The following is a 14226-nucleotide window of genomic DNA, read 5'->3' on the forward strand; positions in this document are numbered from 1 at the left end:
GCCCTCTGTGGCAATGAATTCCACAGATTCACCACCCTCTGGGTAAAGAAATTCCTCCTCATCTTGGTCCTAAATGGTTTGCCTATTATCCTCAAACCATGGCCCCGGGTTCTGGATTTTCCCATCCTTGGAAACATCCCATCTGCATCCATTCTGTCCAGTTCTGCCAGAATTTTATATGTCTCTATGAGATCCCCTCTCAATCTTCTAAACTCCAGCGAGTACAATCCCAATTTGCGCAATCTTTCCTCATAAGTCATTCTTGCCATTCCAGGTATCAGCCTGGTGAATCGCCTCTGCACTCCCTCCATTGCAAGAACATCCTTCCTTAGATAAGGTGACCAAAACTGCACACAATACTCCAGGTGGGGTCTCACCAAGGCCCTGTACAGCTGCAGTAAGGTATCCTTGTTCCTATACTCAAACCCTCTTGATATGAAGGCCAACATACCATTTGCCTTTTTAACCGCCTGCTGTACCTGCATGCTCGCCTTCAGAGACTGGTGTACAAGTACCCCTAGGTCTCTCTGCACTTCCCCATCTCTTAATCTATTGCCATTCAAATAGTAATCTGCCCTCCAGTTTGTATTACCAAAGTGGATAACCTCACATTGATCCACATTGTAGTGCATTTGCCATGTATCTGCCCAGTCCCTCAATTTATCCAAATCACACTGGAGCTTCCTGACCCCCTCTTCCGTGCACACAACCTCTCCTAGCTTAGTGTCATCTGCAAATTTGGAGATATTACATCCAATCCCCTCATCCAGATCATTAATGTAAATTGTGAACAGCTGGGGTCCCAGTACAGATCCTTGTGGCACCCCACTGGTCACCGCCTGCCACTCAGAAAACGAGCCATTTATCCCAACTCTCTGTCTTCTATCTGCCAGCCAGTTCTCAATCCACTTCAATACTTTGCCCCCAATCCCATGAACCTTGATTTTGGAAGCCAGTCGTTTATGCGGGACCTTATCGAAGGCCTTTTGGAAGTCCAGGTACACCACATCCACTGCCTCTCCCCCATCTATTTTACCTGTCACCATCTCAAAGAATTCCAATAGATTTGTCAAGCACGATTTACCTTTTGTAAATCCATGTTGTCTCTGTTCGACCCCTTCTCTGCTAGTCATATGCTCCGCTATTACATCCTTAATAATGGATTCCATCATTTTGCCCACTACTGATGTAAGGCTCACCGGCCTATAATTCCCCGCTTTTTCTCTACCCCCCTTTTTAAATAGTGGGGTAACATTAGCTACCCTCCAATCCTTGGGTACTGATCCTGAGTCTATCGAGTTCTGGAAAATAATTCTTAAAGCATCTGCTATCTGAATGGCCACTTCCTTAAGTACCCTAGGATATAGATTATCAGGCCCTTGGGATTTATCTGCCTTCAATTCCATCAATTTCCCCAAGACCATGTCCTTAGAGATACTGATTTCTTTCAGTTCCTCCCTTGCATTAGTCTCTATGTTTCCCAACATCCTTGGGAGGTTATTTGTATCCTCTCTTGTACAAACAGAACTAAAGTAAGAATTTAATTGGTCTGTAAAACCTTATTATTGTTGCACCCTCCTAGAATCTGCCTCGCATTCCTGTTCCTGACTTCCACCCACACTTGCTCGGTAGACAACAACTCCACCATTTCCCCCTTCTGCAGCTGAGACAATATCCCTGATCAACACTGCCACTCCCCCACCTTGTACCTCCCTCCCCACCTTGTACCTCCCTCCCCACCTTTTACCTCCCTCCCCCACCTTATACCTCCCTCCCCACCTCATACCTCCCTCCCCATCTCATACCTTCCTCTCCCACCCCTTGAACCTCCCTCCCCCACCTCGTACCTCTCTCCCCACCCCTCATACCTTCCTCCCCCACCTCTTCTAACTCCTCCCCTCCCTTATAACTCCCACCCCCAACTCTTGTACCTCCCTCCCCCACCTCTTATACCTCCCTCCCCTACCCCTTGTACCTCCCTCCCCACGTACCTCCCTCCCCACCCCTTTTACCTCCCTCCTCCACCTCTTGTACCTCCCTTCCCACCCCTTATACCTCCTTCCCCCACTCATACCTCTCTCCCCACCTCTTGTACCTCCCTCCCCGACCTCTTGTACCTCCCTCTCCACCCCTTCTACCTCCCCCCCATCTTTTATACCTCCCTCCACCACCTCATACCTCCCCCCCACCTCTTGTACCTCCTTCCCCACCTCTTATACCTCCTCCCAACTCTTGTACCTCTCTTCCCTACCCCTTACACCTCCTTCCCCTGTCCTTATTGGAACATCTAAAGCCTGGAGAGTTCAGCAGCCTTTCCTGCCCCTGAGACACCCAAGTCTCTGTAATGCCCACAACGTCATCGTCCCACGTATTGATCCATCCTCTGAGTTCACCTGCTCTATTCCGAATACTCCTTGTGTGAAAGTAGCACATTTCAACCCATCCCCTGCCTGTCCTTCCTCACCGTCTCACCACACACAGCATCTACCATTTCACCAACTGCTGCACCATCTGACCTAACACTCTGGTTCCCAATCCCCATCCCAAACAGCTCAATCAAATCTGCTCACCAGGATAACAGTCCCTTTCCAGTTCAGGTGCAACTTGTCCTTTTTTACAGGTTAGACCTTCCCCACAGGAGATCCCAACTCTGAACCCCTGTCTGCTTCACCAATTCCTCAGCCACACATTCATCTGCCACAACTTCCTATTCCTGATCTCCCCAGCAATCTGGAGATGACCACCCTTGACATATCTCTTCAGCTTCCTGTCTAACTCCTGATATACCCTCTTCAGGATCTCACCCCTTTTCCTATGTATGACACTAGTACTAATGTGGACCACGACATCTGGCTGCTCACCCTCCCTCTCAAGAATTCGATGGATTCGATCCGAGACATCTTTGACCCTGGCACCTGGGAGGCAACCTACCATGTGAGAGTCTCCATCTCAGTTAAACTACACCTTTCTCACCTTAAATGCATGTCTCTTAGAATGTGTCTCTTTTATCCTGAGGGAATAATTCTGATTTTACCGTATCAATTCCTCTCATGAATTTATAAACTTACATCAGGTCATCCCTCAACCTCTGACGTTTTAGGAAATCAACCCGGCTTTATCCAACCTCTCCCCATAACTCACACCTTATAAAACAGGCAACATCCTGGTAAACCTCTTCTGTCTCCTTTCAAAAGCCTCCATGTCCTTCCTGTAATGAGGGAACCAGAACTGCTCATAGTATTCCAAGTGCTGCCAAATCACTTGTGTGAGTGAGGGGTAGTTTTATATCACTGCAATATAACCTCCTCTCTCTTACACTCAATACCCCATCCTATGAAGCCAATCATACAATACACCTTCTTGATCACCCTGTCTTCTTGTGTGGCCACGTTCATATAGATGTTGACCTGGACCTCCAGATTCCTTCACACATCAATAATTTATGCATTCGCCTTACATTTCCCTTCCCAAAGTGCAACCCCCCACACTTGTCCGGATTAAGCTGCATCTGCCATTTTTCTGCCTGTATTTGTCACTGGTTTATATCCTGTTGTATTCTTTGATAGCTTATCTATATTGGAGGACCCATCAGAATTATACGCACAGTCTTCAACTTTTTTTTGTTACTTATTCACAGGACATGGGCGTTGCTGACAAGGCCACCATTTATTGCTGGTGGCTGGTGTCCCCTGAAAAGGTGGAGGTGGGCTGCCTTTGTGAACATAGAACACTACAGCACAGTAAAGGCCTTTCAGCCTTCGATGTTCTGCCGACCCATATATTTCTTTTAAAAATGTACTAAAGCCTCCCAACCTCATAACCCTCTATTTTTCATGTCCCTGTCTGAGTCACTTAAATGCCCCTAAAGTTTCAGTCTCCACCACCATCCCTGGCAAGGCATTTCAAGCCCCCACAACTCTCTGTGTAAAAAACTTACCCCTGATGTCTACCCTAAACTTCCCTCCCTTCACTTTGTACATGTGTCCTCTGGTGTTTGCAACTCTCACCCAAGGAAAAAGGTGCTGGCCGTCCACCTTATCTATGCCTCTCAAAATCTTGTAGACCTCTATTAAGTCTCCTCTCATCCTTCTTTGCTCCAAAGAGAACAGTCCCAGCTCTGTGAACTTTGCTTCATGAGACTTGTTTTCCAATCCAGGTATCATCCCAGTGAATCAATAGAGGTTTATAAAATCATGAGGGGTAGAAACTAGGTGAATGGTCACAGTCTTTTTTCCAGGGGAGAGGAAATAAAACGGAAGGCCATAGGGTTAAATGAGTGGTTCACAAACTTTTTTCCCCACTCACATACCACCTTATGTAATAAGGTGAGTAAGGGATGACTTAAGGTGGTATGTGAGTGGGAAAAAATGGTTGAGAACCATTGGTTTAAGGTGAGGGGTGGGGGGGATCTGTTGGCCAACTTTTTTTTCTCACAGAGGCTAGAGGTCATATGGAGCAGGGGCGGGGACAAATTTATCTTCAAAAGACACTTCGAGCAGTCAAATGAAACCAGCTCAGGAAAGCGAGTTGGACAGCATGGAAGAGCGGGGCCGAAGGGCCCCTTTCCGAGCCGAAGATGAACGTCTCGTTTTCAGGCAGGCGTCAGTTAATTCACTCCTTGGAAAATCTGAAGCCCGGAAAGTGCCGAAGTACAGAGTGATGACTAACTTCAGGACAAGTTTTCGCTCGTCCCTCTCTCTGCCCCCCCTTCATGAACTGAGTTCTGAAACCTTGTAACCCGACCTTAAGAGATTCTGAGGTCATTTGCTTTCTAACGAAGAGAGAGAGAGAGAGATTCCAGCAACGTTTGCAGCTGGAACTGGTTTGATTTCTTCCCTCCTGTTCTAAATAGGTCAACAATAGAAATACTGTTTCAGATCCACCTCCCCGCCTCTGTCAGTGACACCAGGGGAGAGACGGGCTGCGGCTGCCGGCAGAAGCCTCTCTGCAGCCGGGCTGAGCTCCTCTCTCGAAGCCTCAGGTAAGACGGGCAGGTAGCGCCGGTGCGACACGGTGCCTGGCCGTGGGCAGGGGGGCGATGGCCGGATAGAGAGAGTCCGCAGCTGGCCAGTCGCTTAGCGATGGGGCGTCGGCCGTTCGGTCCGCCCTCTCCGTGCTATCCCTCGCGTTCGAGCCGCTCATCAGAGTTGATGCGCCCGAAAGGATGTTGCAACCCGGCGCTAGGTTAAAAGGTTGATCATGTCAGGGTGGGGAGAAAGGAACCCCGTCTAAAAGGCAGGAGAGGTTGGGGTCCCGCTCCACGCTGGACATTGCGAAGCCGCCGGGTTGAACTGTTTCTGTCCGCCCAGGGATCCGGCTCCCCGTTCCCCACAGCCGCTGCCTGTCCTGCCGGCAATCCCCCGCCGGTATCTCCAAGCCCTTGTTTGTTCAGTGCTAGAACTTCCTGGTGGGGCCGAAAGGCTGCTCGCTCTCTCCCTTGTTCCCCTGCCGATTGTGAGGTTCAGGTCACAGACCATCCTCTGAGTGAAAAAATTACCCTTCAGGTCCATCTTAAATCTCTCCCCCCTCACTTTCAACCTCTGCCTTCTTGGACTAGAATAATCTACTCTGGGACAAAGATTGTGGGTGTTCACTTTATCCACACTTTCATTATTTATCAGCCTCTGTAAACTTTCTCCTCAGTCCCCTTCACTCCAGGGAATAAACCCCCAGCCTATCCAAAAGCAACATCCTGGGGAATCTCCTCTGCACCCCTTCCAACTTATTGACGTTCCTCCTGTAGCTGGGGGGCCAGATCTGCACACAGTGTGGTCTCACCAACACCTGGCACAGCGGATTCATGAGGTCCCAACTTCTCAACTCAGAAGTCTCTCTGGTACTGGGTGACCTGAGGATGGATTTGACTTCAGCTCAGTGTTCAGATAAAAATCGCTTCTTTTGATGTTCATATTGCATCTGTTTCCTGTTATAAAGCTTTGAGCGATCATTTTGGTGCTATTAAACAGTTTTGTTCATGCCTTTGAGGGACATGTCAAAACTTAAGATGAATTTCAAAGGTTCATGGAGGTGGGTACACAGACACATCGGGCGATATCTGTCTTGTGAACTCGGCCAGAATCCATGCAGTCAGTTTTGGGACATCACTGCTGCTTAAAGCGGAGGTCTCGCTTCATTTACCTGGGGACCAGGTTCTAACCTGCCTGCATGAAATGAGGCCAGATTTCCTGCAATGCATTATCATTATATGTGTAGTGGGTCAGCAGCAGGACAACCTAGATGCCTGGTAGATCGAGACATGCTCTGTTATGTTTTCTTTCATCACCTAGAAAATTGATTCATATCTAGATTCGAGAAGTGGAGATGCTCCACTTGCGCCCACACCTTCTCCCTCAGCACCATTCGGGGCCCCAACCAGTCTCTGCAAGTGAAGCAACTTGTGAATCTGTAGGGGTCATCGACTGCATCCAGTGCTCCCATTGTAGTCTCCTCTACATCAGAGAGACTGGAGGCAGATTGGGAGATTGCTTTGTTGAGCACCTCAGCTCTGTCTGCCGCAATAACTTGGATCTCCCAGTTGCTGCCCACTTTAATTCTCCACTCCATTCCCTTGCTGTCATGTCTGTCCATGGTCTCGTGCACTGCCAGACTAAGACCACCCGTAAATTGGAGGAACAACACCTCATCTTCCAACTGGGCACCTTCCAACCGGATGTCATTAATATCAACTTCTCTGGCTTTCGTTGAACCCCACCCCCTGTCATAGAGAAGTCTGCAGACGCTGTGATTGTAGTAAAAACACAGAAACACTGTAGGAACTCAGCAGGTCCTGCAGTGACAGCTGGACGAGTCAAACTGGCTTCTGTGACGGCGGACGTGGATCATGCACCAGACACTTCTGGTGGTAGCTGGTTCGGCCTTACCTTCAGTACCCATCCCTCCTGAACATCCTTCAGGTCAAACTCATTCTCACTATTCCAGTTTGCGATCTCCCTTTCATATGACAGAGGGCAAGCAGAGATAGAATCACAATTTATCGTCACGAACATGTCACAAAATTTGTTGTTTTGCCGCAGCATCAGAGTGAAAACATTTATATAAACCACCTTACAAAAATAAATAAAAATAGTGCTTGAAAAGTCAAAGTGAGGCAATATCTTTGGTTCATTGATCTATCAGACTCTACTTAATTTGCAATCTGGTGTTGCTGCCAAAGCTCACGCAACCATCCTTTCAATCCCTCTTGAGGAGGAGATGGAGAACTGCCTTCTCATTTTACCACCCTCCCCCCTCCCAAACCCCCCCACTCCACCCAGCTATTGTCTCCCAGCTCTGGAGCACTGAACTGTATAGTCAGCTTGGGATCAATGTATTCATCAAACTACGGTTAAAAACTCAGAAATGCTGGAGGAACTCAGCCAGTCTCGCAGCGTCCACAGGAGGTAAAGATACATTACCGACGTTTCGGGCCTGAGCCCTTCTTCATGGGGTTTCCCATCTCCCACCACATTTGCCTTTGTGTTCTTCATTCACTGGAGCATGAGTTTCTATTCCCATCCCTCGCTGCCATTTCCAAGCCATTAGCATTGAATGTGTGTGGCCTAAGCTGGCAAGAACTTTAACGAATCAGATCAGTTTTCACATAACCAGTAATTTAGTTCTCGCCATATCTAAGACTCTTGAACGAACCTCTTATTAGTATCATATGGCGCCTTGCCCTTTTTAACTGTATTTTTTATCTTTAACATTACACCCTGCACTTTTGTTTTATTGTAACATTAAGTTTTTACAACTGCACCACCTTGCTGTAGCTCGAACCATAGAACATTACACCACAGAAAACAGGCCCTTCTGCCCTTCTAATCTATGCTAAACTATTATTCTGTCTAATTCCACTGACCTGCCCTTAGTTCATAGCCCCTGCCATCCATGTACCTGTCCAAATTCTTCTTAAATGTTAACATTGAGCCCACATTCACCATCTCAGCTGGCAGCTCGTTCCACGCCCCCACCACTCTCTGTGTGAAGATGTTCCCCTTAAACTTTTCCCCTGTCACTCTTTCCTTTTTAAATATTTTTATTGAGTTTAACATATAAACTTACCTACCAGATTTTAGGGAAAACCCATAACGAGTCATCTCATAACATACAAGTACGTACAAACAATGGATGGAACCACATTAGACAGTTCCTTAATCCACTCAAGCAACAAGTGATTGAATTAATCTACAATAACCATATTACACCCATATTTGCCAAATTAATCCAAATAAAAATTGATAAAAACAAAAAACCCCAAAACTAAATCGACTTGACCCCTCCCTCTAATCAAGGAAACTTCTGTAAAAGAAAAGGGAAATTGTGGATCGGAGAGCGACCTCCAGAAATCGGACAGGGAATCTCCGGAACATTCATAATTCATAAATCTTCCAGTCATGATAGTTTTCTATAAATGGGCTCCACATCTTTATAAATGGAAAATTTCTATCTCTAATAATTTATAACAATTACAGCACGGAAACAGACCAATTTGGCCCTTCTAGTCCGCACTGATCCACGAACCCTCCTCTAATCCCATTTACCAGCACTCTGGCCATATCCTTCCATCCATATACTTATCCAACCCTTTCTTAAATGACAAAATTGACCCTGCCTCCACCACCTTTCCTGACGCCCATTCCATATAGTATCCACTCTCTGAGTAAAGAAGTTCCCCCTCATGTTAACCCTAAACCTTTGCCCGTCAACTCTCAACCCATGACCTTTTGTATCCATTTCTCCTACTCTCAATGGGAAAAGCCTTTCCACATCAACTCTATCTATCCCTCTCATTATCTTAAACACCTCTATCAAATCCCCTCTCAGCCTCTACGTTCCAAGGAAGAAAGACCTAATTTGCTCAATCTCTCCTTGTATTCCAGATGCTGAAACCCAGGCAACATTTTTGTAAATCTTCTCTGCACTCTCTCTATCTTGTTAATATCCTTCCTATAAATCGGTGACCAGAACTGCACATAGTACTCTAAATTTGGCCTCACCAATGCCTTGTACAGTTTCATCATTACTTCCCAACTCCTATATTCTATGTACTGATTTATATAGGCAAGCATACTAAAGGCCTTCTTCACCACCCTATCCACATGTGCTCCTACCTTCAGGGAACTATGCACTGTTATTCCTAGATCTTTCTGCTCCACTGCATTCTTCAACGCCCTCCCATTTACCACATATGTCTTGCTTTGATTATTCTTTCCAAAATGAAGCACCTCACACTATTAAACAGCATTAAACTCCATCTGCCATCTTTCTGCCCACTCCTCTAAGCAGTTTAAATCCCTCTGCAATCTTTGAAAACCCTCTTGATCATCCACAATTCCCCCTATTTTAGTATCATCTGCATATTTACTAATCCAATTTACCGCCCCATCCTCCAGATCATTAATATATATGACAAACAGCAATGGTCCCAATACCGAACCTTGAGGTGCACCGCTTGTCACCGGCTTCCATCCTGACAAACAATTATCTACTACTACTCTCTGGCCCCTTCCTTCCAGCCACTGTTGAATCCATTTGACTATCTCCAAATTAATACCCAAGGACTTAGCCTTCCTAACTAACCTCCCATGCGGAACCTTATCGAAGGCCTTACTGAAGTCTGTATAGACAACATCCACTGCTCTAGACAACATCCACTGCTCTAAACAATGTCCACTGTTGGATCTAATTTTTTCCCCAAGCTTAAATATGAAATTACTTCATGGAACCACTGTGTATGGGGAGGTAAAGAGTCATCTTTCCATTTCAATAAAATTACTCGTCTAGCTATCAGTGTGGTAAAGGCCAAAACTTTCTCTTGAGTTGCAGACAGAGGTATCTCTAGCTCACATGAAAAACCAAACAAAGCAATTAAGAGTACCGATCTTCATCTGAAAATGTTATGTTCAAATCTCGTTCCCAATCTTTCTTAATTCTCTTTCACTCTGGTTTGTATCTCACCTAACCACTGGAAAAAGCTGGCTTGCATTTATTCTGTCTATCCCCCTCATAATTTTGTATCCCTCTATCAAGTCTCCCCTCATTCTTCTACCCTCCAGGGAATTAAAGTCCTAACTTGTTTAACTTTTCCCTGTAACTCAGTTCCTGAAGTCCTGGCAACATCCTAGTAAATCTTCTCTGCACTTTCAATCTTTTTGATATCTTTCCTGTCGTTTTCTGCAGACAATACTCCAAATTTGGCCTCATCAATGTCTTGTACAATTTTATCATAACATCCTAACTCTTGTACTCAACAAAATACTTGTAAAGTTCAATACACAAACATGCTGAAGAAAATCAACAGGTCATGCAGTATCCATGGGTAATATGGAACCCATGCTGCTGCTTGGACCTGCGGAGTTTCTCCAGTGCTTGACCGCATCATCTGGAGATTTTTTTGTTTGAGTGCTATGTAGAGGTTGACTTAACAGCACAGCATGCAAAACAAACCTTTTCACTGTCCTTGACCATAAACAATTCAGCTCCATATTCCAGATTTCTTCACTACCGGCAGTTAACCTTTCAGCTGAATTGATCCTGCCTCCACCACTTCCTCTGACAGGTCGTTCTACACACCCTCCACCCTCTATGTGGGAAAAAAAAGTGCCACTCAGATCCATTTTAAATCTCTCCTTTCTCACCCGTGCCCCCTGATTTTAGAATCCTCTACCCTGGGAAAGAGATGACATCTTATTTATGCCCTCTCTTGATTTTACAAGCCACAAAAAGGTGCCCCTCACCCTCGCAGCCTCCTCTACTCCTATCCAGCCTCTTATAATTCAAGATTCAAACCCCACCATTCCTGATAATATCCTTGTTGATCCATCTTGAACCCTTTTCCAACCTAATGATGACTTACCTACAGCTGGTTGACCAAACCTGCATGCAATACTCCAAGTGCAGTCGCACCAACATCATGTAGGGAAGTTGTAGGACTTCCCTGCTCCTGTTTTCAATACCATAAGACAGAGGAACAGAAATAGGCCATTCAGCCCATTGATTTTTCCCCACCATTTAATCATGAGCTGATCAATGGCTCCCACTCAGCCCCACTGCCCAGCCTTCTCCCCAAAACCTTTGATACACTGGCTAATTGAGAACTTGTCAATCTCTCCTTGAATACACCCAATGACCCGGCCTCCACAACTGCCCGTGGCCACAAATACGACAGATTTACCACCCTCTGGCTGAAGAAATTTCTCCACATCTCTGTTCAAAGTGGACGCCCTTCAATCCTGAAGTTGTGCCCTCTTGTCCTAGACTCTCCCACCATGGAAAAGAACCTTTCTTCATCTACTCTGTCCACATCATACAACATTTGAAATGTTTCAATGTGATCCCCCCTCATTCTCAATTCCAACAAGTACTGGCCAAGAGCTGTCAAATGCTCCTTATGCCCTGACTGATGAAGACCACTTTCATGAAACCACCCCTAACTCTTTTCGTTTGTACCCCCAAGTCTCTCTGACCAGGCAACTAAAGATTCCACTCACCAACAGTGGAGAGGAGGAACTTGGGGAGCATGCCAGAATTGGAAAGAAATCTGAGGCAGTTGTGGATTTGGAGGAGAAGATATTTACAGGGAAGGGCTAGGAATTGTTTTTTTAAAAGAAACTAGAGCCCTGCCTCGCTAGATACCATTGTAGCTGCCAAAGGGTGAGGGCTGTTTTGCAAGTGGGACTGGGTGCAAGTTGGAACAGAAGTGTTACAAGCAGGTTCCAGATTAGAAGAGGGCAGGGAACATTACAGGAGAATTCAGGACAGATAACTGGAGCACAACTGCAGGAGCAAACAGTGATCTCGAGCAAACAGCTTAGAGAATTACAAGTTTGAAAAGACGATCATTAGAACATAGAATGATTTATTACGGCAGATTGGTGGAGAGATTATATCCAAATACCTTTTGAATGAGGTTATGTGTTTAAAAAAAATATGATGTGTTCTGTAAATTACTGTGAGAAATGAGAATCACAGGCACAGTACAAACGGGGATCATTCAGCCCATTTTGTCAGTGCTGGATAGAACAGCCCTTCGATTCCACGTGTCTGTGCTGAAAACTATGTTTGAATTAACCTAAAATTCTGAACACGATCCATCCCCCTCCATCCCCTTTAAATCCGTGTGACTCCCACATAACTGTTGTCTTTACTTCATCTCCACCCACTCCCTCCTCCCCCCCGCCCCCCCACAACCCAGGTTTGTCTGACCTCTCCCCATAACTTACACCCTCTAAACTAGGCAACATCCTGGTGAGCCTCCTCTGTACCCTTTCCAAAGCTTCCACATCCTTCCTGTGATGGGGTGACCGGAACTATACACAGAATTCCACATACAGCCCAACCAAAGTACCGGGGGGGATATAAGATTATGAGAGGTATATAAAGGGTGGCAGAGCCTGCTGTTCCAGGAATGGCCTCCAAAACAAAGCAGTGACCACCAGAGACGAAGTACCCACGGTCAATCATGATCGATGGAGGCCAAAAAGAAGATAGGGTGGGCAGACAGCATCTTTTTCCCTTGGGCAGCAATAAGAGGTCTTGGTGACACAAGGCTCGCACCACCAGGTTCCGGAGCAGCTGCTGCCCCTCCATCATCAGATTCCTCAACACCAAACTCAATTAGGGACTCATTTAAGGACTCTGACTGGTGCACTTTTGTACATTTTGAATTTTTTTCTCTTCTGTATTGCACAGTCACTCGGTTTACATTTCTTTATTTGTTTACATGCGGAAACTAAGCAGGCTCAGGCCAGGTCAGTACTTTGAGGGGAGACATCAGGTGCTGTAGGTTTCTGGGAGGGGCACTGGACAAAGTGCCTTACAGTAGACAAAAGTTAAAGAATTTCATGTATGTTATATTCTAAATGTAGTATTACATGACAATAATTGAACCTTCACTTTTAAGTCTTTTGCATTGCCAGTAAGTGGCCCGGAGATAAAAGAATCTCAGGGTTGTATGTAATGTCATGTATATACTCCGACAGTAAATTTGAACCAGCAAACACCAGAGGGCATCTGTTTAAGGTGAAAGGAGAGAAGTTTAGGGGAGATGTCGGGGGAAGTTTTTTTTTTACACACACACAGTGGTGGGGGCCTGGGATACCTTGCCGGGTTGGTATTGGAGACTGAAACATTAGGAGCATTTAAGTGACTCAGACAGGCACTTGGATGCAACAAAAATTGAGGGTTATGGATGTGAGGAAGGGATAGGAGAGATTCATGGTGGTTCATATGGGTCCGCACAACAGGGCTGAAGGGCCTGTACTGTGCGGGAATGTTTTATGTCAAAGTCTTCAATGTGATTTCTTTACCTTTATGTTCAATACACCGCCCCCCCCCCCCCCAAATAAAGGAGCTGTGGACATGGACCCCCAGATGTCTCTGCACATCAATGTTTTTACAATCCCTGCCATTAACTGTCCACGTTCTCCCCGCGATTGCATGGGGGTCCCCCCACCCCCGCAAAGAGGTCCGTTTCCTCCCTCATCCCAAGGACCTGTGGGTCCGGGGTCAGGATTGCTGCTGGAAACATGGGTAGCAGCAGTGTTAAAATAGATGGTTGGTGCCAGCCTAGACTTAATGGGCTGAAGGGCTTGTATCCATGCTGTACCTATCAGTGAAGAGTGTTGCTGAATTCAGACGATTTGCTCATTATCACATCATTACTGGTCATGTTTTTAGCTCTGAAGTCCTTTGGGATGTTTGGGAAAGGTGCTGCAGAAATGGAATAGTTAGCTTCGAAACATAAACATTTGTAATAGGTGTTTGTAAATCGAGAGTTGCCAGATTTAGGGCACAGAGTGGCCATTCAGTTCATCCCACATGATAGCCTTTTCCTCTTGCTGACTATTTGAAGCATGATCAAAAAGCAGTAAGAGGTTGAAAATTATTGGGTAGGTGTGGAGATGGTGGAAAAGAGAGAAGAGAGTGTGTCACACTGGGGCGTGGTGGGGCTCTCAAGTGTGTTCGCTGCTGCATCTCCTAGACAATGGGAGGTGTAGATGGAGTCCATGGGTGATGTTCTGAGCTGCATTCACCACCTTCTTCCAATCTCAAGTCAAATGTTTGCTCTCAATGTGTCAAAGAACTGAGTTTAAGCCTAGTTTCTGCAGGGACGATTTGAACCAACAAAGAAAGTGTTTTAAATCCAGTGAAGGTTTAAATCCAGGGAAATCCAGGTCAGTGTAGTGGTTCACATAACGCTGTTACATCACCAGTGACAGGGGTTTG

At 45.9% G+C, this 14226-nt stretch overlaps 1 protein-coding gene across 1 annotated transcript in view; it reads left to right on the forward strand.

Moving 5' to 3' along the window:
* Positions 1 to 4749: 4749 nt before the first annotated feature.
* Positions 4750 to 14226, forward strand: part of LOC138743127 (synaptopodin-2) — a 66287-nt gene continuing 56810 nt past the window's right edge. The window contains exon 1 of the mRNA XM_069898006.1: positions 4750 to 4981. The gene's annotated coding sequence lies outside the window, so the exon portion shown is untranslated. The remainder of the gene's footprint in view (positions 4982 to 14226) is intronic.

The sequence above is a fragment of the Narcine bancroftii genome, chromosome 9 (assembly GCF_036971445.1).
Source record: "Narcine bancroftii isolate sNarBan1 chromosome 9, sNarBan1.hap1, whole genome shotgun sequence".
NCBI lineage: Eukaryota > Metazoa > Chordata > Chondrichthyes > Torpediniformes > Narcinidae > Narcine > Narcine bancroftii.